The sequence below is a fragment of the Schistocerca serialis genome, chromosome 1 (assembly GCF_023864345.2).
Source record: "Schistocerca serialis cubense isolate TAMUIC-IGC-003099 chromosome 1, iqSchSeri2.2, whole genome shotgun sequence".
Taxonomy (NCBI): Eukaryota; Metazoa; Arthropoda; class Insecta; order Orthoptera; family Acrididae; genus Schistocerca; species Schistocerca serialis.
Genome location: NC_064638.1, coordinates 195,127,438 through 195,152,861, shown reverse-complemented (window position 1 = coordinate 195,152,861; position 25,424 = coordinate 195,127,438).

Genomic DNA, 25,424 nt, shown 5'->3' with positions numbered 1-25,424 from the left:
CAAGGCACATGTTTTGTAGCTTTGTTGCTGTCAAGTGCTGTTCACGTGACCAAAGCGTGCAATGCTTGTGGACTCGCCCTGGCGACAGGATACCATAGAGGTGTCAGAGAATGAATTGGGAAATCGCAGTGAAATGAAGACAACGAATGGCCTGTATGTGCCTATAAAGTTATTGTTATAATTAACCTTTGTGAAAGAAGGTCAAGGATTCCAGAACGAATTTCCACTCTGTAATGTAATGTGCACCGATTTGAAACTTCCTGGTACAGTAAATCTGTATACTTGACTCGGACGCCAAAGTGGGACCTTAGCCTCCCACGAGCAACTGTTTTATCAACTACAGTCAATCCCACAGTGTGTGGCTCAGCCATGTCTTGACAATATCCTTTCATCGAGGAGTTCTAGTTTCGTAAGTTTAGTAGGAGAGCTTCTGTGAAGTTTACATAATAGGAGATGAGGTACTAGAGGAAATAAAGTTATGAGGACGGATCGTGTGTCGTGGTCCGGAAGCTCATTTGGTAAAACACTTCCCAGCCAAATGCAAAGGCCATGGGTTTGAAACGTAGGATATCTACTAGCAGTATATCAAATTGACCAGCATGAAGTCTAGGTTTGCAAATAAATATTTCACTGCTTAAAAGTGAAAAGAATAAATTAGAAAAAAATTAATAAGTGGCTTCAGGGGAAATTACATAACGGATCTTTGTCCGAATTTTCGTAGCCAAACAAAAAAAAAAAAAAAAGCGTAGATATGGACCACATTGAGATCTAGTTTAGAAAAGAACTAAATGCGCGAATGTAATCAGCGTAGTTAACAAAAAATAATTATTAAAATAAGGCAAAACTTGAAATATTTCACGACTAGCTGCTCGTTTCAAGCGTCAAAAAGTTCATCTCTCCGAGACCGAGGAATTTTGCCCATAAAACGTTGCATGGGTGTGATATTTAACTCTCAATGAGACTTCCTTCCATTCCGTTACTAAATTTAGGACGTTCCTAGAACACACGGCAATAGGACAGTAAATAAGGTGTCAAAAAGGTCATGTTTTCAACGCCTGGCTTTAACGTGTATAAAAAATTCCTTGGTTTGATAATTAACAGTCAAAAAGCTTCCTTCGAATAAAATACTGGACTTTTGACATTTCGAGAGCAAAAGACCTTGGGAATTGGTAAAATCCACACTGGTTAAAAGAATTCCGTGAGAAACAAAATGTTAGCAAAAGGCTCATAAAGATGTGTACTAACACGCCAGATGACGAGAATCATGCAGGAATGTCCACATTAAAACTTCAAATACAGGACCTGTTTTCCCAACACAGAAATGTGAACCCTAAAAGGTCCATAGCTGTCAATGTTAACTTCTAAAGGTTACATTTGGAAAGATAGGTATATGACACTGGAGTAACTACAGTAGAAAGAAGGAAATAGGATGGGAGGAGACAAGTACTGAGAAGGGATTTATAAATAGAATATTTTAATTATTGCGTCGGTATGAAAAAGATCTTTTCCGTCTCACTCGGTATTTTATGAAGAAGATGAGGTCTCAACTAGTCACAAGAAACAATATTTCCCATGACTTCAATGGGAAACAACAGTGCTCCTAGAAAGTGGCTACTTTAGTTATAAAGGTGAACCCAACATTGGCAGTCATGATACGTATTACAATGTCAAGAGGTAGGATCATGGGGCTCATGAAACTAAACATAATTTTTGTTTTCAAATACAAAAAGTACATTTCTGAATTTTAAAGTACTGTCTGATGACGATGTTACTCAACTGTTTTCAAGAAAATGAAACCTCGTTTTGTTTGCCTTTTAATTCAGTTAGGATTATGTAACATAGCAAAATCCTAATTTTCCAACTGGTGTGAATTTTGATGTAGCAACTTCTATAACTGGCGCTCCTTTAGGTGGTATTGGGAATAAGAGTATGTGCACTTAGCAAAACCATACAGAAGTTTTCCACTTCAAATTTTTTCAAGTCCTATAAAGGATTTCACCAAAAATATCGGACAGGAGAAATAATTCATAGACACTAAAGTAGACTGACTCCTTCTGATATTTATTGACATTTAGTGTTCACCTCTGGTCATAGAAAGGCGAACTGATAAGAAATATTGTACGAGTAAGTGACATTTAAGACCACAAGAATTATAATTTTACGGAGAAAAAAGCATTCGTTCTTTACAACAAAAGCATACCAGTGCCTTTCCATTCACACAGATTACTTCACTTCAAATAACTAGCTTTTGAAATTTTTTACGATCTAATACAGTTACCCAAAGAGCCCCTTAAGTACACAAGAATCTTCCATTAGACTGAGAGTATTAATAAAAAGAAATGTACTTTATCAACAGTGGATGGAAACGTAGATCTTTGAAGCTGAAGGTTAAAACTCTGGGTTTACTATAAAAATAAGGCTATAGTGTAAAAAGAAATGTAATTAAGTGCCGTAGTCAACGTTATCTTTTTTTTTTTTTTCATGTGTCACTACAGGTAGACCATGAGCTATGGATAGTGTAGTATACTTTACATTTCACTTTACCGTGGAGCTGAACATCACCTTGTTTCACTTGCAGTAATCTAGATTCTGCACGGACTAATCACGTTGTGGTGATCTTTCTGTACCTACATCATATATTTTGTCCTCGCTTATATCCAAAGTCGTTATATCGTTATCTTATACTTCCTACTTGTAACTGTATTCTTGTTTTACCAAACCCTTTTAGGGTTTCACTGAATTTTCTTTGTCACCACTGACATATTATTCCCTTGGTTTCGAGATTTTAACGTATTCCTTTTGTAACGGTTGTTGAGAGTCCATAGTTATACATAGACCTTGGACTGTGCGTTATGTTATATTCTATCTAACAGGGTTTCTTGCACAGGCGACTTCCTATAATGTGTCCACCACTGTAAGTGTATATCGAAGTGGTCTATAATGCACCATTTAGTCGTCAACTAGGTTTCTGTTCCCCAGGCATATTGTCAGTAAATGTTACTGTGCAATTATTTTGTCTTCTATCAGACGTTCTACATAGACAGGATTTTGAAAAAAAGACTTAGGCTGAAGTTTAAACGACATGTTGTATTTTTTTCAACTTATTGTTTTACTCCGTACGGTTACATGAACTCTTTCTCTTTCTAAAAAATATTCTAGCTTTCACTTGCTACAAGACCTTTATAACTGAATGTCAGTTATACATTAATATTTTAGCTTTCATTTGCTACAAAATCTTTATAACTGAATATCAGTTACAGATTAATATTTTACTTATTATATGGGTCAGATGCACCTGACGAAACGTATTGTAAGTACTGGATTTAACTTTGACATGCTAACGCTTCTTTGTCCACCATTCACCTAATGGACATATGGAGCACATTTGTAGAGCTAATTGGATACTTGCCATTAACCTTTACTGAGGTATGCTTAATAACAATTCACTCTTTGTATTATATTTATAACATTGTATGCCAGTTTCAGTAATATAATACTTTATACCTTGTGTACACTGTTCACAAATCAAATAATGGAAACTCTCTTATACCGAAACTGGTCATTGTAAATAAAGGTTTTACAAATGCGATCTTGGGTGAAAAGTTGTCTTTGAATAATTTACTCCCATGTGATAACTTACAGAAAACTATATTTCTACTTAGTAATAAATTTTTGATGATATATTGTTTGGACTCTGTTACTCACTCCAATTGCCATCTAGTGGCAGCTTCAAACTGGACAGGTCAGATTGTTCAGTATAGTCTGCTCCCTGTCGGAACAATTTGCAACTTACGTGCAGAAGTGGATCGCCCAGGTCCCTTGTGCCCGCAGGTGGGATTAGCCGTTGAAACGGCCGATCATGTAGCTGTGAGACCCCGTAGCGGACGGGCGTGTGTGTCTTCTAGCTAAGCCAGGAGCCGCAGTTGGCGCGCTGCCTGTGCAAGTTGTAACGTTTAATGTAATAAACACTTATACCATACAACTTGTTCCGTCTAGTTGTTGTGAGTGGAAACAAGGGGAGTACAGTAAGTCCTCTCGCACTATACACTCACACTCAAATGTGCCACCAGGGATGAAGAGCCCGCTCGCACATATATCGTCATCGTTGTGTTAATACATGTAATTAACATGTAACTAAAATGAAATTTTGTGCTTTTATATTAAGTTTGGGAACTTTGAAATAATACGTGTCACATTTATGAACGTAAGTGTCACTTAAGAACAACCCCATGAAATATGGCTTTTCGCTGACGCAGTGCAGGTGGGCTATGAACAAAGCAAAACTACATCGATACTCCGTAGTCCACCTTAAGGTGCGTGGCGGAGGGTACCAAGTACCACTAACATTTCCTCTCCTTTTCCATTCGCAAATAGAACGAGGTCAGAACGGGTGTCTATATGGCTCTGTTGGAATCCTAATTTCTTGTATCTTCGTGATGCTTGCGCGCAACATATGTTGGAGGCAACAGAATCGTTCTGCGGTGAGCTTCAGGTGCCGGTTCTCTGTCTTTTCACAAAGCTGGTCCTGGGAAAGAACGTTTTCTCTGCAGGGGCTCCCGTTTGAGATGCCGAACCATCTCAATAACACTTGCGTGTTGTTCGAACTACCAGCAACAAATACAGCAGGCCACCTCTGAATTGCTTTGAAGTCTTCCTTTAATCCGACCCTGTGCGGATCCCAAATCCTAAAGCAGTACTCATGAATAGCTCGTACTAGCTTTCTGTGTGCGGTCCTCTTCAGAGAAGAACCATACTTTCCTACAAATCTCCCAAAAAACCGAAATCGATCATTCGCCTTTCCTGCCACAATACGCACGTACTCGTTCCATTTCATATCGTTTTGCATTGTTACGACAGATTTTTAAACAACATGATTGTGTCAGGCAGGACTCTACTATTGCTGTATCTGAATATTACAGGTCAGTTTTTCCTATTCCTTCGCGTAAACTTAGATTTTTCTAGATTTAGGGCTGGTTGTCATTCATCACAATGACTATAAATTTAGTCTGAGAAATCTTGTATGATCCTACAGACACCTCTCCATACATCACAGCATTATCAGAGAAAACCGCGGGTTGCTTCCCACCCTGTCTACCAAATCATTTACGAAAATACAGAGTAATAGTGGTCCTGTCACAATCTCCTGGGACACTCCTGACAATACCATTGTCTCTATTGAACTATCGCCGTCGAGGTCAACATACTGGGTTCTATAACTTAAGAAGTCTGTAAGCCACTCACATATTTGGGAACAGATTCCATATGCTCGTATCTTCTTTAACACTTGTGTTGGGGCACATTGTCAAATGTTTCCCGGAAATGTAGAAATATGGAATCCATCTGCTGCCTTCATCCATACTTCGCAGTATAATATGTGAGAAAAGGACAAGCTGAGTTTCCCATGGACGATGCTTTCTAAAACTATGCTGATTTGTAGAATACGTTCAGAGACACTGCAGGATAATGATCCGTAATTTTGAGGGTCCATTCTTTTGCCGTTTTTAGACAAAGAAGTTAGCTGCGCTTTTTTCCAGTTGCTTGCGACTGTTCGCTGGGCTAAAAATTTACGATAAATACAAGCTAAGTAAGAGGGCCATTTCGTAACGTACTCTTTGAAACAGCGTACTGGAATTCCATCCGGAAGTGATGACTCGTTTGTTTACAGCTCATTTAGTTGTTTCTCTGCAGCAGGGATGCTTATCAGTGAGTCATCCGTAGAGGATTCGATGGTCCAGCGAAGGTATGTTTGTGTGGTTCTCCTAAGTGAACTACTTCTTGAAAATGAAATCTGAAACTTCGGCTTTCGTTTTGCTGTCTTCACTGACACATCAGTTTGGTCAACAAGTTATTGGATGGAACCCTTAGACCAATTCAGCGACTTTGCACAGGACCAGAATTTTCCCGGGTTCTCTGCCAGATCTTTTCTTAAGGTATGATGGTGGTAGTGGCTGTATGCTTCATTCATAGATCTTTTCACAGACCTACTACTCCCTATTAACCTTGCTTGTCGTCATTTGCGCGTTATCTTATGAACCGAGAGCACAACAACCTCTGTTTCCTCAGCATTTTCCGAATGTCTTTATTAAATCATGGTGGATCTTTTCCGTCCTTAATCCACTTACTAGGCATATAATTCTCAAGACCACGATTTACCATCTGTTTAAACTTTACCCATAATTTCTCTAGATTCATCTTACTGGAACTAAGTGATGTCTGTTCACTAAGTGTTAATCTGCTGTTTCTAGCAGCAACACACGCCTAGACTTCTTAACTGATGTATAAACCTTCGCAATCACAGTTTCTATAATGACATCATGGTCGCTAATCCCCGTTTCGATATTCGTTGTCAATAAGTTCTGACCTATTTTCAGCTAAAAAAAATCTATGATACTTCAACTGCGTGTGACCTCCCAAACTAGCTGCTCAGGACGGTTTCAGAAAACTCGGAAAACGTGTTCAAAAGTACTTCGCGTAACCTTCAGTCTGTACCCACAGCAACGAATCCATACACTTCCCAGTCTATACTCAGTAGATTAATGACGCCATCAACTAGTAATGCATGATATTGGTACTTACGTGCCACTGACCGTAAATTTTCTTTTACTGATTCTACAAGCAAAATCTGGTGACCAGTACAAATATCTAACCATTACCTTGCTTTCACGTAGGCTTGTTCTGTTGGACCAGATAACTTCACTATCACACTCAGCTTCGACCTCGATAGATACACATTTTTGTCAACTGCAGTAAACCTTCGCCCTCCTTTACCCTTTCATCTATCTTTCACATATATGTTCCAAGACTCTAAAAGGACTCAGAGCTTACTGCCTCGGGTTACAGCCAACTGTCGGTCCCTAGAATAATTTGAGCGTGACAACTTTCCTGGAGGACAGTAAATTCGGAAAATTTGGTACTAATAATTCGGCATTTTACTGATCAAATTTAGTCAGTCGAAGTGGCTTTACTGTAAACTCGGCCTGACTTGCCTTGCTGCTTATCGATGGCGAGCGTTCGACATAGTACCACAAACTCCCATCTAGCCTAAACAATCCTCTTTTGCACTCCAGAAGTCCTCTGACACCAGAGTAGCTGCTTCCGTTGTATAGTGCAGCTCCCTGGCCTATCAAGGGGAGCCCTGCAAAACAGCAACAGGTAACGCAGGTCCCGAAATCTGAAGCCAAGGCCGTCGCAGAGTCGACGAATCCTTTGGTCAACACTATCCAATCGTCTCGAAATCGAAGGAGCCCGATAAACTATCGGAACAATTCTGGAAACTGCGAACTGTGCTTGCAGCCCACGCATGAGACAAGCAGCCTTTCGCAGGCGCTTGTAGGAACTGAGGGTAGCCTCAGAACCCATGCGACAGGCGTTGTTGGTGCCAGCGTGAGCCAAAACTTGCATTGCACCTTGCACGCTCGATAGCAGCAGGCAAGGCTGCCCCACATCTCAGATGAGGCCTTCCTGAAGACATACCGAGTGAACATTAGCTTTCTTTCCAGCCCTGAAAGCTATCTGCCTAAGAGGCACCATAATGTTCCTAACATTGGAGTTCCCGATAACCACTAAGGTCTTACCCCTGCTCCTACTCAGACTTCACTAAAGGAACGGCCACCTGTCCACTCACAGGAAGAGTGAACGATGCCAGGATGTTTCTCCACATCGAACGACGTGAACGCGTTACCACCAGCCACTCACTCTGCTCTGATGGCGGATACACTGCGTCGGGTACATCAGGGTGTGCCTTGGTAGCAGGCCTTGTGGGCGAAACAAGTGATACCTGAGGTGACCCACGCGAAGTGCCAGATTCTGCGCTACTTCTACACCCTGAAGCAGCAGGTTGAAGTTGGCTGACCGTAGTGAAAAGCGCATTCAGCTATTTGCGAACTGGGCCAGCTCCTTGTACGTTCGGCCGGACTGAGTGGCCGAGTGGTTCTAGGCGCTACAGTCAGGAACCGTGCGATCGCTACGGTCGCAGGTTAGAATCCTGCCTCTGGCATGGATGTGTGTGATGTCCTTAGGAAGTTAGGTTTAAGTAGTTCTATGTTCTAGGGGACTGATGACCTCAGAAGTTAATTCCCATTGTGCTCAGAGCCATTTGAATCATTTTTGAACCTTGTACGTCCACACGTAGCATGCATACACCCTAATCTTCCTAGCATGATTAACTAAAAGCTATACTATAAAAGCAGACAGATCCTATATATGCAATATGCCACGTTCGTAATGTGTCACCAATGGGCGCTGGTGCCTCAATGAGCCATGTTGCTGGCTGTACAGAAGAAATGAAAACTGTGCTACAGATTGCCCGAATTTACACTTACAAAATTCGAGCTTACACCTCTTAAACTGAAATACACGAAACTTACTAAGTATACTACTAGGGAAACACAGAAAAAGATAAACACTTAACTTGCACCTCCGTAGATCTGTATCAGGCGATAGCTAGAACTCGCGGTTCTAGGCGCTCAGTCCGGAGCTGCGCGACTGCTATGGTCTTAGGTTCGAATCCTGCCTCGGGCATGGATGTGTGTGATGTCTTTAGGTTAGTTAGGTTTAAGTAGTTCTAAGTTCTAGGGGACTGATGACCACTGATGTTAAGTCCCATAGTGCTCAGAGCCATTTTTGATAGCTAGAACCTCACTGATTAGCTTACTAAATGAACAGATGCTTGTCTTCAAAATAAAACAAATGAGCAATTACCGCTCCTCATACTGAATGAATTAACACTGCCAAAAACGCGAGATTAAACCTCAGAAACAGAAAAATCTAGATCAGTATGAGGCAAGAACTGGAACACGATCGTATTGCACCTAAGTGATAGAAAATTTGAAGCAAATTCTAGTGGAGCGATCATTTCATACACCGCATCTGGGAATAGCGGCTGTGATGATTTGGTAACTGTGTGTAAGGCAAGAGTTCCACGGAAGTTGGAAAGATTTACAAGTAGCGTTATATTCACAGTAAGGCAATTCCAGTGATCAAGAAAATGTTGAATTGATTATATATAGTCACGGACCACCAATTTCGTCACTCAGGTTATTAAATTAGGTCAGTGATGACTACCTTCGGACCCAATAATAAGCATACAAAGGTAAACTTACGTGAAAATGTCTCGAAAATACTGATACAAAATCAGAAATCATTTTAAGGCAATGTGACGACATTTCTATCTCTGGATACATGCAGTTCACTGTTTGACTACACACAAGGAACCCAAAAGTCCATCAACATTTTAAAATGCACTGACGCGGGGAATGATATAGGCAGAGAGGTAACTCTTCACACACTTGCGTGCAATCACAAGGGGTTTTACTGAAAACAAAAACGGTCGCAAAATTCGGCCAACAGAGTGAATTGAACAGCAACTTATCTGTGACGGTACTGAAACTCCTACAACTGTCGTGGGAACCTCACTGCACGACAAGAAAATCATGGTTTGGTGTGGATTTACCACACCAATCGCGATCGGATCCTTTTTCTTCGAGGAAATCTGGGCGATTCTTTTCAAAGAATCAGCGTGATGGGTGCGAGGTACGTCGATATTTTACAGAATCGCATTTGTTCGACCACTTTCTCTGTATCACCATTCTAATGGGACACGTCCAACGCTCGCTATTGACGTCACAGCGTCAAGCCCGCGCTCTTATACTGACGTTACAGATCATGCAATTGAAATCTGCCTGCGATTCAAAGGAACACATGGCCGCCACTGCCTCCCGCCGCGAACCCTCCACGGCCGCGGCCGGGCACTCCCCGCGAAGTCACGTGGCCGTCAGATGCCAAACCACACACAGACGTCTGTTCGGGTCCCACACGCATGAGGTGGCGGCAAATGCATCGTACTTGACACACCTTAGAAATTCCACTCCAAATACGTAATCACCTAGGCGCCTTGGATGATGCGATCGTATGGGAGCGAAGACCTATTCTCAAAGTTCAGACGCTCCAAGGTGGCCTGCGTGCACGTTCACACTTAACGCAAACACCCTTAATCATAAGAGCATTCTCACTGTATGGAAATAGATAACTGTCTAAGCACAGATGGGGGCGATCGTCACAAGAACATCTAACAACGTTCTCAACCTTATACTGATGGCTACCTAAAAATAAGAACCGAGTGGACCTCACGGAACTTGTATATTGTGCCAGAAATAGTTAACTAACGCTTTCTTGATGTCTCAGCTTGTATGTATGGAAATTCTGGCCCTAAGACAATCTGTTTACGATAATACCTCAGAATATCGTCTAATGCAGTCTTTCTCATTGAGCTAATGAAATGCCCCTTCCATCATGAGTTAGCCTTCCTGCTTTCAACATAAACGTTTCCTCCACTATGTAGAGGCCACTATACCCCAGCACAAAGCATGCGAGTGAATTGAGCATTATGATTAGCTCTTATCGAATTTACCCGCCGAATTACTCATGTCGCCGGTATCATAAACCATCCACCTTTTCTTTCTTTCTATACATGGGACTTTCAGCGGTAAAATTATTTTGCACAGGTCACTAAATTGAACTCACAGTTAAAACTGCAAAGTTGTCTACACATCATTAAATACATACTATACTGACATGAATATTGCAAGCTGGGATCATATTCACCAGTCTAACTACAATTAAATATCATTACTATTTCCGCAACAGCCTGACACCGATCGATGTACACGTAATTTATGCTCTTGATGGTTGTGCATCTAGAACCAATATAAATATCTATAGCCAACATAATTTCCCACATAAAAAAACCTCTCACCCTCATCCATGTTCTGAATCTATATGTCCCTCACGATAGGACACTCAGTCATACTCTCTAGTCATGCCACAACATAAAGAATATTAACTTTACAATGCAACATAAACACATTTTACACACCATAAGCCACAGTAACTTTATGATGCAATATATACACGTTTTACACAAACAGTCCAATTATATTTTATATATGTACAGCACCTGAAAAATTTTTCGTATGCCTACACCCACACCCACTATATGTCATGATGCTCATCAGTCCTAAGGAAGCACCATCCATCTTTTCTTTCTTTCTACAGACATGACTCTCAGCGACAAAAACGTTATTTTACACTGATTTCCATATTGCACTGAAAACTAAACAATGCAAATTGCCATACATATGTTCAAGTACAGGAAGGTTCTTACTCACTTTCACTGCTCTCCTACTGCAGAAGATTGAATATTAGAGCATGAAACTGATATCCAACCCATCAACTTATCACCTCATATCTTGTTGATGTAGAAAACATACACTTCCTATCTTTTGCCAACATACAATTCGTACCTGTTACATCATTCATACATATACCACATAGATGGGCATTACGGTTTGTACTCCTCACAGCACTATATAATTTCCCACAGGCAACGAACACAAGTCATCCACCCCCAATGCGAAACCAGAGCACCCTCAGCAGGTCGAAGGCTCTCTCAGAACTGCTCTACAAATTCAGGGTCGTTTCCCCTCGCCACAATCGCGTTACTTTTTCTGCTTTGCCTGCTTTAGATGGTTGAAATGGATCTGATCACTATGGGACTTAACTGCTGAGGTCATCAGTCCCCTAGAACTTAGAACTACTTAAACCTAACTAACCTAAGGAAATCACACACATCCATGCCCAAGGTATGATTCGAACCTGCTACTGTAGCGGTCGCGCGGTTCCAGTCTGTAGCACCTAGAACTGCTCGGCCATACCAGCAAACCAAAACCTGCTTCCTTACTTGATCGCTTTTCCACGCACATCTACATACTCGAGGATTACAAGAACACATATTTTTACATAATATTAGACCATTTTCGCGGTACTTCCTGATATCAAGCACTAGGCAGCATCCTCGAGATCGCTAGTGCAAAATAATTCCCAATTTGTAGACCAGAAATTATTTCTCTACAAACCCCAAACTTTACCAATGTGCAGCGTGCTGTAAACCACTGACTAACTAGAAAAAAATTTAGGAAACTGGTATTTCCACAATCAAATACCAATGTCGGTGATGTACCACATTCCAAATCATCTCTGTAATTTACAAGCCAAATAAGGTCTTTCCCATGTATAGAGAACAGGTAAACATGTCTTCCACATGCTAGGTGCACACACCACAATCGATCTCCTCTCAGCTAAATAAATGTGTGAAATGTGCAGAAGCCATCAACCTAACAATTTACATGGTAGGTAATAACACATCCACAAACACAGTATGCTAAGAAGCAGTCCAACACATCCTAAGTATTAGTTTGCTAGTCAGACGTCTAGACGATGGCAAAGTTAACTCAAATACATTCCTACACTCCTAAATTCTGCATTCGGATTGCTGCTGCCATTAACAGGAAACACGAATCATTCCCACCACAGGACGTGTGACTACGCAGGAAGTGCCCGACCGTGGCTGGGGGGCAGTGGCGCCCACGTGTTCCACTTGAATCATAGGCAAACATCTACTGCACGATTTGTGACGTCAATATGAGCTTGCAGGCTTGACAATGTGACATCAATAGCGAGCACTGGATGTGTCCAGTTAGAATGGCAACACAGAGGAAGTGGTGGAACAGATGGCATCAGGGATGACAGTACCATCTGGTGCTGGTACAGTGTACTAGGTCAGTTGTGGTCTAGATCTCACGGTGGAGACAATGCATGCAAAATAAAAACTTACATTCAGCAGAGGGAGAGTCGTTTTTGAACATTTACCGCCACCATCTTGGGTTAGGTCATGGGCTGTGCATGTTAGTACACGTTAGTAAATGTTAGTGGACGTTAGCATACGTTAGCCCAACAATATGGGTTTGTAAGGGGATGTTGCAGCCGGTTGAGGATGGTGGTGGAGATTTTAACTATTTCCTTCCAAGTCCAGGTGGGAATGGCACTGGCGAAATTTCATTCGAAGGCCACAGTAGCACACTCTGGTTGAGTGAATATGTACTAGGCCTTGTGGTGAACACAGCGTATGTCTTTGTTTAATCGAGATAACCGGGGTGTGATGCATTATCCTGTTGGAATTTGAACTTCCCATTAATTTTTTCTGGTGGAGGGGACGTCGCATTTCCCTGCCAAAATTCAAACTTGCCGCCGAAATCCGCCTTCTTAAATGTCGTCATGGCCGCCATCTTGGATGACATCATGTGATGTTGCCAACTCTACATTCCGCTATCTTGGATGACGTCATCGCCGCCATCTTGGATATAGCTGGCAACAATGAAGAGTGTCCCAGAACTGCCCTTGACCCAATACTTACATGTACATATCATTGGTGTTGATAGCATTCAGATTGTATCTTTATGAAGAACCTTGTGTGGATAATTATTGGGACTGTTCCATCTATATGTGTAATTGCACGATAGGTTCAGCATACTGTATTTACTCAGCTATGGAAATGTTGTTCAAATGGTTCAAATGGCCCTGAGCACTATGGGACTCAACTGCTGTGGTCATCAGTCCCCTAGAACTTAGAACTACTTAAACCTAACTAACCTAAGAACATCACACACATCCATGCCCGAGGCAGGATTCGAACCGGCGACCGTAGCAGTCGCACCGTTCCTGACTGCGCGCCTAGAACCGCGAGACCACCGCGGCCGGCGGAAATGTTGTTATACTTGATTAAAATGAGTTGTGATTCTGTATTTGTAAATTTTGGAAACATCTGTACTTACGTATCTTTTCTGTATAACTGCATTTTTAGTTTTAATGATGGTCATCATTGACCTAAACTGATAACCTGATTGATAAATGTTTATGGTCTGTGACTGGATTTATAATAAAAACACAGATAGGGTGTCGCCAAGATATTTTAACACAATTTTTCCCAAGCTAAGACAGACGGACGCAATATGTGGGGGGTAAAACGATTTAGGCACAGAGGTGACAGTTTCGATGAGATAATGACTCTTCGTCGCTCTGACATGTTTGCTACTGTTCAACGAATTTGCTTCTAAGGCACAGTAATGAGATCTGTAGTGGATAAAAGCGTTTCAGTGGACAGCAACGCACCAGACGAAGCGGTCACTCGTTTCTGTAAAGAGCCCCGTAAACGATCAAACTCGTTTGACAAAATCTCTTATCTAACCATGGATATTCGTGTTCATGTGTATTTTGAGAACGGCCATAAATACAGACAAAGCGGTATTTTCATTGACGTTTGGCTCTGTGTTTAAATAAGCTGAAAGAAACAAGACTCTCGTCCGTTGAATTGCTTCAAATGAGAGATTTATCCATGGAAATATGCCACAGCATTTATTACTATCAGAACCCGATAACTGCTACAACTTTCTTCGAATGGACAATGAAACGTTTCAAAACTTAGCAACCTGTTAAGCGTTGCTTCACTCTCACATTGAAAAAGAAGACACAAGTATGGGAAAATTTATTCTCTTCTTCTCCGTCCGCTAATGACATGTCCTTCCAATGCCGCACATAGGGAACATATAGCCCACGTCTTCCTTGGAAGGACCAGAGAATTTCGGTTTCTTTTAATTCCATTCCACTCCGCTTGTATGCCAGTGTATTCATAAAACATAGATTTTGTTCATAACCTCTTTATGCGTAATATATGGATGAAAGATGTGGTACTCCAACCATTTTGGTAATTTTCAGTGCTATTTTGTTTTTTTACTTGATCGAAGTTTTCATAGTAGTGGAAACTCACGCTACAGTGAGATAAATTGTAATAAAAGAATTTTTCACTAAACACATGCAGCAAACGTCAATACAAACAACGTCCGCCATCTTGTCGAACTTTCTGTAATTCAAATTTTCATGCAAAAACGTCAAACATTATCTATGCTTGACAAACACGTGAAACTGCACCACACACGTTCAAACATTTGGCAAGTATAGTTAAGCTCGACAAAATGTTTGACCTTTTACGGGGGCGGTAACACATAGCTCTCAGTGATGACGTGCGGAGGCCAAGCACAAGCCAGAAGATACGGCGTACAGCGGGGAGACTGGGAGGCAGCCATAAAAGGGGAGGCTGTGAGGTGCGACAGTGAAACATGGCAGGACATCTGCAGGCAGTGACTGCAGCGCCGCACAGAGTGGCGGCTGGCACGCAAACAACGGGACTGCAGATGAACTCCACCTCCACTTAGCAGAGTGGCTTGGCCAGACTTCTAGGATAATGCTTGTGGCAACTCGCAGATTGCATCCACAAACACCTGACAAGAACAGTGGCCAGTCATCAGCATAGAGGAAGAGCAATGGCGTCCATAAAGGAAAAGCGGATGGAGGAGAAATAACAGATTGGTACTGGCACGTAACTGGAGAAGGCTTCCACGATCAGTCATTACTTTTTAAATTAATGGAGAAATGCAATCAACGACTTCTTCTGCAGAAATGTGAAACAAACTTTACGGTTAACACAAGACTGAGATCGAGTGAGGTGGCTTAGTGGTTAGCACACTGGACTCGCATACGGGTGGACGATGGATCAAATCCGTGTCTGGCCATCCTCATTTAAGCTGTCTGTGATTTTTCTAAGTCGCTACAGCAAGAGGCCGAGATGGTTTCTTTGAAAGGGCTCAGCCAATTTTCTTCCCCATCCTTTCTCAGTGTGATGGGACCCGTGACCTTGCTGTTATTTTATTTTTATTTACACTTCAAGTTCGGTAGGACCAAACTGAGGAGCAAATATCCAAGGTCATGGAAGATGTCAGTACATGAAATAACAACATAAAAGTAATAACAGACAAAAATAAAATGTTTATGGACATGAAAGTAGTCAGTCCATAAGTTTAAGTAAACACAATCGACAATACAACAAGAACCAGGTTAATTATTCAAGGAACTCCTCGTCAGAAGGAGTGATCCATGAGGAAACTCTTTCGATTTGAAAGTGCATGAATTACTTCGAAGATTTTTGAATTCGAGCGGTAGCTTATTGAAAATGGATGCAGCAGTATACTGCATACTTTTCTGCACAAGAATTAAGGAAGTCCGATCCAAAAGCAGGTTTGATTTCTGCCCAGTATTAACTGAGTGAAAGCTGCTTGTTCTTGGGAATAAGCTAATATTGTTAACAAGAAATGACAGTGGTGAATATATATACTGTAAGAGCCAATGTCAAAATACCCCGAGTCGCGAACAGGGGTCGACAAGAGATTCGCTGACTTGCTCCACTTATTGCCCGAACTGCCCGTTTCTGACACAAAAATATCCTTTTAGAATGGGAAGAGTTACGTCAAAATATAATACCATACGATATAATCGAATGAAAATAAGCAAAATAAACTAATTTTCATGTAGGACGATGACTCACTTCACATACCGTTCGAACAGTAAATATGGCAGCATTAAGTCTTTCAACAAGATTCTGAATCTGGGCTGTGCATGACAGTTTACCATCTATCTGAAAACCTAGAAATTTGAAATGTTCTGTTTCACTAATTATATACCCAGTCTGTGAAATTAAAACGTCAGGTTTTGTTGAATTGGGAGTTAGAAAATGTAAAAACTTACTGTGATTTGGCGTTAGTGTATTTTCTACAGGCCATGAACTGCAGCATTTGATATCCGGTCAATGTTGCACACAACATCCTTTACTACCAAATTAGTGTCGTCAGCAAAACAGAAATATTTTAAAGTTGCCCATAATACTAGAACACAGAATATTTATATAAATAAGGAACAGGAGTGGCCCTAACACTTGACTGTACTCCATTCAGGCTCCACATCACAGCCATTCTCAACATTGTGAATAATGAGCTTTTGCTGTCTGTTGCTGAAGTAAGAGGTGAACCAACACAATAAGAGTATGAACCAGCAGCCCCTATTGAGGTCAGAGTCATAAGATAAAGGGAGCACAGGGACATGGACAGACAGTGAGGGGAAAGCAGGAGACAGGCACAGAAAGGAGGTAGAAAGGAGAGACAGAGATAGGGAAGAGGGAAGTGGAGTGTGAGGAGAGACGAGAAGATGGACAGAGAACGGAATGGGGAGGAGATAGACACCGACAGAGAGATGGGGGAAGAGGGGATTAACACACATAGATCGATGAGAAAATAGACAGAGAAAGATAAGAGGAAGAGATAGACGGGAGAGAAGGAGATGGTCACACAAAGGAAAAGGGAGGAGATAAACAGAGAGACGAAGAGGAGGAGATGGTCAGAGAGGTGTGAGCAGGAGATGGACTAATGGAAGGTTGGAATAAATACATACCCAGGTAACGCCAGGTACTCATCTAGCATTTCACAAAATATAGTGCAATTACAATACTGGAATTTTTTTAGGTAAAACCATAAAAGAAACCTAAAAGAAGCCTTCTAAATTAAGAATATTACCTTCACAATTAAGTTTTATTCACCGGGCGACGGGCTACAACGCACCTACTGAAAAGTAAAATTAAGTAAAATGACTTAAATAAAAGCAGCAACTACGATTACAAAGAATGTATAGGCCTGTACAATTCGTTTATAAGGGAAGAACTGCTAGTAGACTCTCCTATGAATAGCAGGGCCCATCAGGATAAAACAAAATAAACTACAAACCCCAGGTATGCTGTAGTGAATTATGTAATTACAATACCAGGTCAGTGCGGCTGGTCCCGGCGGAGGTTCGAGTCCTCCCTCGGGCATTGGTGTGTGTGTTTGTCCCTAGGATAATTTAGCTTGAGTAGTGTGTAAGCTTAGGGACTGATGACCTTAGCAGTTAAGTCCCATAAGATTTCACACACATTTGAATATTTGAACAATACCAGGTCACTCGTAAGGTAAAAACAAAAATACAGGTATAAATCTAAAACAAGCCCTATTGATTAAAAATCACTGTAGGAAACCAATATTTTCTTAAAGATATGGAACATAGAGTCGTAAAAAGCTTATGTTTTCTGCCCAATTGATCAGTAAGACATGCTATGCAGTATATGAATGCTTAACAATTTCAATTTCTTCCAGAAGTCTCCTCCCTCCGGAAACGTGGTGTATCAGCGTGAGGTTCCTAAGCTTGGGTGGCTGTTGGCCACTGGATTTCAGATGCAGAACAAAGGTGGAATTAAGTTTTACCCGTCCCCTCGTTGTAAGCAAGTGTTTTAAAGATCCTTCTCCATTGACTGATATAACTTACATTACACTCCTTACACCAAAGCTTATGAAGGGTGTCTCTCACAAGAATCGTCTGGCGCATTATTCTCTGGTGTTTTGGCACAGCACTGCATAGTTGGAGCCAGCCAAATCAAATAGTGTCTCCTCGGAGTCTTTCTTGGCGGCATGTCTGCACAAAATCTTCTCAGTTTTCAAACCGCGTCAATTCGAATTCTGCTCGTTGCTTGAACGCCGATAGTTTTCACCGCCCTGTACACAAGAAAGCGATCATGAACAAGTTAATACACAGAGAAAAAGTTATTTTTGATGACAACGACCTACAGTCTGAATTGCAGCACTTGAGAGACGTGTTCAGAGAGAATGGCTATAGCAAGAGAGACATTGCACGGGCTTTTAGGTGCCGCCGAAGGAGGACGCCTTGTGAATCGGATGAAGAGGCCAAGCCCACTACTTTCCTGCCACACTGTGGGGCAACGAGTATCAAGTTAGGACGTGTGTTGCAGACACGTGGACTGAAACCACCAAGATATGTGATGCGCTGCCCCGTGTGTATGGTGTCCCTTGCGAATGATACACCATCTATATACGTCAGACAATTAGGGCAGTTGCAGAGCTTTGTACCGAACACAAGCGACACATTAAACAGAGGGAGCTTCACAAGTCGGTCATAGTTAAGCATTGTCTCGAAACACCAAAGTCTCGGCTCATGTGTCAACATTCTGGGATTCTGTTATAAAACAGACGGCTGAGATCACAATGAACAGCAACAATTGTAATAGAGACCAGTACACAGTTAGTAGGATGTGGGTCCGGGCCTTGGATGTCGAAAGGAGGCAACGACGAATGCCTGACGGTTCAAGGGAGGCAGGAGCGGCAGTTTCAGACATGGCGCCGGCGCCTCTCGCCACCTGACGTCACTCGGACCAGCGGCGGGCTGGAGCTGCTAGGAGCTGACCAGTCATCTTCCACGCACGCGTCGTTTCATCCCTCTCTGATTGGTGCCAGTGGCCGCAGTCGTGGCTACATAAGCGGGAAACTGTCGCCAGTCCCGGCAGTCAGTAGTTTTAGTCCTGACAACGACGGCGGAGGGGGCCATCGAAAGCTCGAGCATTTTATTCGAATAGACACGGCTTGAAAACCGAGAAGATTTCATATAGACTAATAGTGCTCATGAAGTCTTTCACGCAATGTCAATTGTCGATGCAAAGTGTCAGTTTTTATCCCGTGACAAACAAAATGATTGTTAAATCGGAATTTTACGTGCCTATTCTATAGAGCGGCCACAGATAATGTACTAATAGTATCATATTAATTTTTTTTGATATGTATTAAGTAAAACTTGAAAAATAACCAGTCCTCTGGCAGCGGTAGCATTGCCCTCGCCTGTGCTGACTGCTACAGCCAAGCATGCAGCGCTACTGAATCGATGATTGAATGCTTTTTATTGGTTCAAATGGCTCTAAGCACTATGGTTCTTATTAGCTGAGGTCATTAGTCCCCTAAACTTAGAACTACTTAAACCTAACTAACCTAAGGACATCACACACATCATTGCACGAGGCAGGATTCGAACCTGCGACAGTAGCAGCCGCGTGATTCCAGATTGAAGTGCCTAGAAACGCTCGGCCACCGCGGCCGGCTGCTGTTTACTCTCCACGTATTTTGTCCCTCCTAATACATGTCGATAAAACAAAGATAGGACTAGAGTAATGTGGGAGTGCTCCATCGAGTGGGCTCGTGAAATTCCCATTTTGAACTAATTTTGTTTGTAATAGAAAACAGACCGATGATTTCTGTTGGCGCCTGATGTCAAATGAAAGACTTGATGAACGGTAATTATTAGGGTTAAATTCAGGTACACAGTGAAAAAACGCAATTGCAAATGTCTGCCAAAACACCAAAGAAAATGCACCTGGCGACTCTTAGGAGAGAGACCCGGTATATTACAGAAGCGGTATACATAACTTTATGAAGTTGCTCATTGTGAATGTACTGGTATTGAATCATATTAGAACACTGCACGAGGTTAATAACGGCAGCACTATGTATTCTACTGTGGGTCTATTCTCGGGGGTTTTTACAGCGTCTTCCATGATATATTTCATACTCGGTTACTGGATATTTTAGGCGTATTTGACGAATGCTTTTTGACAGTAATTAAAATGTTTTATACGTGCTTTTCGTAGGTACCCGTGGTTTCGGGGTAGCGTCTTTGATTCATAACGGTCTTCGGTCCGGGTTCGATCCCCGCCACTGCCCAAAGTTTGATAAATAATCAGCATTGGCGGCCGAAGACTTCCGGCATAAGAAGTCAGCCTCATTCTGCCAACGGCCTTGTCAAAGAGGGCGGAGGAGCGGATAGAGGTTCAGGGCACTCTCTTGTCCTAGGGGTGGGAAATTGCCCCTAAAGGTGGAAGAATCAGCAATGATCAACGACATGAGGATGCAGAAGGCAATGGAAACCACTGCATTAAAGACACGTAACGTGTATCCACAGGACATGTGGCCTGTAATTGAAGAAGTGTCATGATGATCTCTCCATTGGCAAAAGATTCCGGAATAGTCCCTCATTCGGATCTCCGGGAGGGGACTGCCAAGGGGGAGGTTACCATGACAAAAAGATTGAATAATCAACGAAAGGATAACGTTCTACGAGTCGGGGCGTGGAATGTCAGAAGCTTGAACGTGGTAGGGAAACTAGAAAATCTGAAAAGGGAAATGCAAAGGCTCAATCTAGATATAGTAGGGGTCAGTAAAGTGAAGTGGAACGAAGACAAGGATTTCTGGTCAGATGAGTATCGGGTAATATCAACAGCAGCAGAAAATGGTATAACAGGTGTAGAATTCGTTATGAATAGGAAGGTAGGGCAGAGGATGTGGTACTGTGAACAGATCAGTGACCGGGTTGTTCTAATCAGAATCGACAGCAGACCAACACCGACAACGATAGTTCAGGTATACATGCCGACGTCGCAAGCTGAAGATGAACAGATAGAGAAAGTGTGTGAGGATATTGAAAGGGTAATGCAGTATGTAAAGGAGGACGAAAATCTAAGAGTCATGGGCGACTGGAATGCAGTTGTAGGGGAAGGAGTAGAAGAAAAGGTTACAGGAGAATATGGGCTTGGGACAAGGAATGAAAGAGGAGAAAGACTAATTGGGTTCGGTAACAAGTTTCAGCTAGTAATATCGAATACCCTGTTCAAGAATCACAAGAGGAGGAGGTATACTTGGAAAAGGCCGGGAGATACGGGAAGATTTCAATTAGATTACATCATGGTCAGACAGAGATTCCGAAATCAGATACTGGATTGTAAGGCGTACCCAGGAGCAGACACAGACTCAGATCACAATATAGTAGTGATGAAGAGTAGGTTGAAGTTCAAGACATTAGTCAGGAAAAATCAATACGCAAAGAAGTGGGATACGGAAGTACTAAGGAATGACGAGATACATTTGAAGTTCTCTAACGCTATAGATACAGCAATAAGGAATAGCGCAATAGGCAATACAGTTGAGGAGGAATGGACATCTCTAAAAAGGGCTATCACAGAAGTTGGGAAGGAAAAGATAGGTACAAAGAAGGTAGCTGCGAAGAAACCATGGGTAACAGACGAAATACTTCAGTTGATTGATGAAAGAAGGAAGTACAAACATGTTCCGGGAAAATCAGGAATACAGAAATACAAGTCGCTGAGGAATGAAATAAATAGGAAGTGCAGGGAAGCTAAGACGAAATGGCTGCAGGAAAAATGTGAAGACATCGAAAAAGATATGATTGTCGGAAGGACAGACTCAGCATACAGGAAGGTCAGATCAACCTTTGGTGACATTAAAAGCAACGGTGGTAACATTAAGAGTGCAACGGGAATTCCATTGTTAAATGCAGAGGAGAGAGCAGATAGGTGGAAAGAATACATTGAAACCCTCTATGAGGGTGAAGATTTGTCTGATGTGATAGAAGAAGAAACAGGAGTCGATTTAGAAGAGATTGGAGATTCAGTGTTAGAATCGGAATTTAAAAGAGCTTTGGAGGACTTTCGGTCAAATAAGGCAGAAGGGATAGATAACATTCCATCAGAATTTCTAAAATCATTGGGGGAAGTGGCGACAAAACGACTATTCACGTTGGTGAGTAGAATATATGAGTCGGGCGATATACCATCTGACTTTCGGAAAAGCATCATCCACACAACTCCGAAGACGGCAAGAGCTGACAAGTGCGAGAATTATCGCAAAATCAGCTTAACAGCTCATGCATCGAAGCTGCTTACAAGAATAATATACAGAAGAATGGAAAAGAAAATTGACAATGCGCTAAGTGACGATCAGTTTGGCTTAAGTAAAGGGACGAGAGAGGCAATTCTGACGTTACGGCTGATAATGGAAGCAAGGCTAAAGAAAAATCAAGACACATTCAAAGGATTTGTCGACCTGGAAAAAGCGTTCGACAATATAAAATGGTGCAAGCTGTTCGAGATTCTGAAAAAAGTAGGGGTAAGCTATAGGGAGAGACGGGTCATATACAATATGTACAACATCCAAGAGGGAATAATAATAGTGGACGATCAGGAACGAAGTGCTCGTATTAAGATGGGTGTAAGACAAGGCTGTAGCCTTTCGGCCCTACTCTTCAATCTGTACATCGAGGAAGCTATGATGGAAATAAAAGAAAGGTTCAGGTGTGGAATAAAAATACAAGGTGAAAGGATATCAATGATACGATTCGCTGATGACATTGTTATCCTGAGTGAAAGTGAAGAAGAATTAAATGATCTGCTGAACGGAAAGAACAGTCTAATGAGTACACAGTATGGATTGAGAGTAAATCGGAGAAAGACGAAGATAATGGGAAGTAGTAGAAATGAGAACAGCGAGAAACTTAACATCAGGATTGATGGTCACGAAGTCAATGAAGTTAAGGAATTCTGCTACCTAGGGAGTAAAATAACCAATGACGGACGGAGCAAGGAGGACATCAAAAGCAGACTCGCTATGGCAAAAAAGGCATTTCTGGCCAAGAGAAGTGTACTAATATCAAATACCGGCCTTAATTTGAGGAAGAAGTTTCTGAGGATGTACGTCTGGAGTACAGCATTGTATGGTAGTGAAACATGGACTGTGGGAAAACCGGAACAGAGGAGAATCGAAGCATTTGAGATGTGGTGTTATAGACGAATGTTTAAAATTAGGTGGACTGATAAGGTAAGGAATGAGGAGGTTCTATGAAGAATCGGAGAGGAAAGGAATACGTGAAAACACTGATAAGGAGAAGGGCCAGGATGATAGGACATCTGCTATGACATGAGGGAATGTCTTCCATGGTACTAGAGGGAGCTGTAGAGGGCAAAAACTGTAGAGGAAGATAGAGATTGGAATACGTGAAGCAAATAATTGAGGACGTAGGTTGCAAGTGCTACTCTGAGATGAAGAGGTTAGCACAGCAAAGGAATTCGTGGCGGGCCGCATCAAACCAGTCAGTAGACTGATGACGAAAAAAAAAACACGTTTTTTCCTACACTTTTTGCCTCATATATTTAGGTTTGTGGTTTTCACTCTCGAGTATAGCAGTTCAGGGTAGGACAAGTTCCAGTTATTTATTATGTCTGTTTTCTGTTGTACTTCAGATAATCTGACAGTGGCCCACGTGGGTGAAACCAAAAAATTTCATTGTGCAGCCTGGTGCCGCCCTTTAATATTAGTCACACTAGAAGGATACTGTTGTGACTTGGCAAGACAGCCAAGTCACAATGAGAGGAAGCCGAAAGGCACGCGTTAAGCTCACGCAGATTGGCGTGAGGTCTGGAAATGTTAAAGGAATTAATAGTAGCAAATAAAGTACGTAGTTGATGTAATACTTAACTTTAATCCACAATTGTAGAACATCTCTCTTGACGGTACATGTTATAACCACAATATAAAATAATATCCAATGCTATGGCGCCTTGCTAGGTCGTAGCAAATGACGTAGCTGAAGGCTATGCTAACTAACGTCTCGGTAAATGAGAGCGTAGTTGTCAGTGATCCATCTCTGGCAAAGTCGGCTGTACAACTGGGGCGAGTGCTAGTAAGTTTCTCTAGACCTGCCGTGTGGTGGCGCTCGGTCTGCAATCACTGACAGTGGCGACACGCGGGTCCGACGTACACCACCGGACCGCGGCCGATTTAAAGGCTACCACCAAGCTAGTGTGGTGTCTGGCGGTGACACCACAGATACTGTACCAGCGCGCCGCAGTGTATTGTAATAAATTTTATATTGGTTGAACATTTCCATGGCACCTCCTCGCTTACTAAATGCTGCTCCTCTTGGACCTCAATTTCCTCTATTATTCCTATCTGGTACAGGTTCCAGAATGCCGAACATTATTCAAATAGCTGTCGAATGAGGGTGTTGTAATCTATATCCGTTGCTGATGCGGTACATTAGCTGAGGATCCTTCCACGTAACCTCAGTATGGCGTCTGCCTCAGCCACGATTCGTTTTATGTCGTCGTTCCATTTTAAATCGCATACTCCTGGATATTTGATAGAAGTAATTCCTTCCATTGATCGTTCTGCCGTCTCGTACTCTTATAGTAATGAGTCTTTCTGTTTGTGTATAAGCATAATTTTACATCTGTTTATATTCTGGGTCAGTTGTTACTCCCTGCTCCATGAATCAAGCTCCTACAGATCTTACTGCATTTCGCTACAATTTTCTAGCGTTAAATTCTCCAGCTCCGCAAAAGTTGCCAGTGGCCGAGATTATCAGTGGAGTAGAACAAGCGATTCGGCACCTTCTTGAAGAGGCATCATATGAGATAAGGCTTGCCACAAGTCAGATTTTAGTAACAGCCAAGCCTCCTAAGTCCAATGTAAGCGGAATGGAGAAACTGTCTTTGAAATCATTGGGGAAGGATGAAGAGTTAGTTGTGCTACCAGCCGACACAAGAAATGCCACAGTTATCATCAATGGAACCGATTATCATAAGAAAGTAGCCCAATTGTTGGAAGATGCCACGTACCGGATTCTTAACCGTGTCCCACGGTAGCACTTAGCAGCAGGACAGGGGAGCTACTGAAGAACTCTGGCCTCCCAGAAGAACTAGTCGAGAATTTACGACCTAGAGCACCAGGTTATTCGGTCTACCCAAGGTCCATGAGGATGGGGTCCCGTTGAGACCTATTGTTAGTGCTATCGGTTGGCAAAATACATAACCAAATTATTAGCACCTATAGTCGGCTACTGGTAATCATCACATTAATAACTCAAAAATGTTTGTTGACATCATAAACCAGATGAGGATAGGTCCTAATGACATCGTGATCAGCCTAGATGTGGTCTCTTAGTTTACAATGGTACTGGCGGAAGATAAGTTAAAATGTTGGCTGCTC